The following is a 3,253-nucleotide window of genomic DNA, read 5'->3' as shown; positions in this document are numbered from 1 at the left end:
CAAACTATAGTTTTGGCAAGTAGGTTAGGACATCTACTTTCTGCATGACACAAGTAATTTTTCCAACAATTGTTTACAGACAGATTATTTCACTTATAATTCACTGTATCACAATTCCAGTAGGTCAGAAGTTTACATACACTAAGTTGACTGTGCCTTTAAACAGCTTGGGAAATTCCAGAAAATGATGTCATGACTTTAGAAGCTTCTGATAGGCTAATTTACTTAATTTGAGCCAATTGGAGGTGTACCTGTGGATGTATTTCAAGGCCTACCTTCAAACTCAGTGCCTCTGCTTGACATTATGGGAAAATCAAAAGAAATCAGCAAAGATTTTTTTTAGACCTCCACAAGTCTGGTTCATCCTTGGGAGCAATTTCCAAACGCCTGAAGGTACCACGTTCATCTGTACAAACAATAGTACGCAAGTATAAACTCCATGGGACCACGCAGCCGTCATACCGCTCAGAAAGGAGACGCGTTCTGTCTCCTAGAGATAAATGTACTTTGGTGCGAAAAGTGCAAATCAACCCCAGAACAACAGCAAATGACCTTGTGAAGATGCTGGAGGAAACGGGTACAAAAGTATCTATATCCACAGTAAAACGAGTCCTATATCGACATAACCTGAAAGGCCGCTCAGCAAGGAAGAAGCCACTGCTCCAAAACCGCCATAAAAAAAACCAGACTACGGTTTGCAACTGCACATGGGGACAAAGATCGTACTTTTTGGAGAAATGTCCTCTGGTCTGATGAAACAAAAATAGAACTGTTTGGCCATAATGACCATCGTTATGTTTGGAGGAAAAAGGGGAAGGCTTGCAAGCCGAAGAACGCCATCCCAACCGTGAAGCACGGGGGTGGCAGCATCATGCTGTGGGGGTGCTTTGCTGCAGGAGGGACTGGTGCACTTCACAAAATAGATGGCATCATGAGGAAGGAAAATTATGTGGATATATTGAAGCAACATCTCAAGACATCAGTCAAGAAGTTAAAGCTTGGTGGCAAATGGGTGTTCCAAATGGACATTGACCCCAAGCATACTTCCAAAGTTGTGGCAAAATGGATTAAGGACAACAAAGTCACGGTATTGGAGTGGCCATCACAAAGCCCTGACCTCAAGCCTACAGAACATTTGTGGGCAGAACTGAAAAAGCATGTGCGAGCAAGGAGGCCTACAAACCTGACTCAGTTACACCAGCTCTGTCAGGAGGAATGGGCCAAAATTCACCCAACTTATTGTGGGAAGCTTGTGGAAGGCTCCCCGAAATGTTTGACCCAAGTTAAACAATTTTAAAGGCAATGCTACCGAATACTAATTGAGTGTATGTAAACTTCTGACCCACTGGGAATGTGATGAAAGTAATAAAAGCTGAAATAAGTAATTCTCTCTACTATTATTCTGACATTTTCACATTCTTAAAATAAAGTGGTGATCCTAACTGACCTAAGACAATATTTACTAGGATTAAATGTCAGGAATTGTGAAAAACTGAGTTTAAATGTATTTGGCTAAGGTGTATGTAAACTTCCGACTTCAACTGTATGTTACACTGACCTCTGCAGTGCTTGCTGCCTTGCTTATATTGGCCTAGCTTCAGCCCCACTAACAATGTTACACTGATGCCTCCGACATCCCATTTCTTCCACATAGAAAACCTAAGGCTCTACTGTCTCCTACCATTCCCCTTGGGAATATTGTTCTGCTTGTCACATTCATCAGTGACAGGGGGCCTAATGGAGACCCCCACTATGGATAGAGGAGAGGGAAGAGACCTGTGTAAGGTGTGTAGAGTGAACCATGGAGGCGAAAGGGTCTTTGATGAATGGTGGCCGGGATGTAAGAGAAATAAATAACTATAGGTTAATGTTTTCTCCTATAGGTTAATGCACTCAAACCATAAAAAGGAAAAACAATATACCTAATTGAATCCCATGCTTATGGAATACACAAGTGCTAGTGCAAAGTGCCATAAGTGCTCAACAAAAAAAGAGGCCTTGGAATGAATGCATGATCAGTTGGCTGCAGTGGAGAGAGGGTGGAGGGGGGAGTGAGTGGACAACTACAGGAGATTGTCAGGTTGAGAAAAGCAGTGGTGCTGTTATTTAGAGGACAAATGTATTGCATCTGAAATTGCCTCACCTGAAAAGCACATTGAGATTTAGTCTACAGTAGTTTTTTCCTTATCTTTTACGTACTTTAAACACACAACTTTAGTCCATTCATTTCAGATGTGGTTTGTGGCTTGAAAATTAAAACATTGCTGTTGGAGGATCTCCTCAGGTGCTTGTTGCAACATTGTGCATCACATACATCTTTAGGAATTGTTTCGTCATCATTCTTTCGACTTTGCTCTAGGCTTTGCGAGCTGTCACTTTGGTTTCCCTTCACTATCACACAAAGCTCAGCTTTGAGCAGTAAATCATGTTGTTCAAGAGAATGTGACATTTCCATAGTAAACACATTTTAATTATCCTGGATGATGGCCTATTACATTATTTATCAAATGAGTGAAATTTACTTTCATGGAAGTGAATTTACACAAATAATCTACGATAATTATGCTGTTATTTCTGTGCAGTAGGCTAGGAATGTTGTATACAAAATCCAGATTGTGAAATCCAAGAAATTAATGGAGCTTGTTTAGTAGCCTGAACGATCATCTGATTAGAAGCTGAGGTCAATATCATTTTAGTATTGATGTGCACGCGTTTTTGCCTTGCATAATAACAGCGCAGAGCTGGCTTCAGTCATTTCGAAATTCACAAGGAAAAAGGACCATCCCTCCACTGACGCGCGTGCTGCTGTGCTATTGCCCAGTGCGTGCAGATTGTTCTCGGGTTTGATGGCTTCGGGGAAATTTAATTTCTGCTTTTCAAGCTCAGTTCGGTGTTTCGGACTTACTAAAGAAGCTTTCCAGTTATTATTTGACACGTCTGCTGCAGACCTCTGACTTCTTCCCAATAACTTGAAGAGGTGCCAAAGAAGTGCGTGCGGACAACCAAGCAGTGCGCGTTTTCCCTCTGTCTCTCTGAGTCAAGTATTTGGATTTGGCAAATCAAAGTATTTCAACCATTTTTATAGCTGGTTGGTTTTACTTTCTTTCATTTTGTGATATTATATTTTTCTTATTAATAAAAACACTCTTAGCCACTTGCATGGGATTACGACATCTCATCAATGAAGTCCGGCATCAGTTTTAAACAGACCGTTCTCTTTTAGAAGAACAAGCAGGTGACCGACGAATTTAAG

The sequence above is a fragment of the Coregonus lavaretus genome, assembly GCF_964263955.1.
Source record: "Coregonus lavaretus genome assembly, chromosome: 23".
Taxonomy (NCBI): domain Eukaryota; kingdom Metazoa; phylum Chordata; class Actinopteri; order Salmoniformes; family Salmonidae; genus Coregonus; species Coregonus lavaretus.
Note: the sequence above shows the minus strand (reverse complement) of the source record.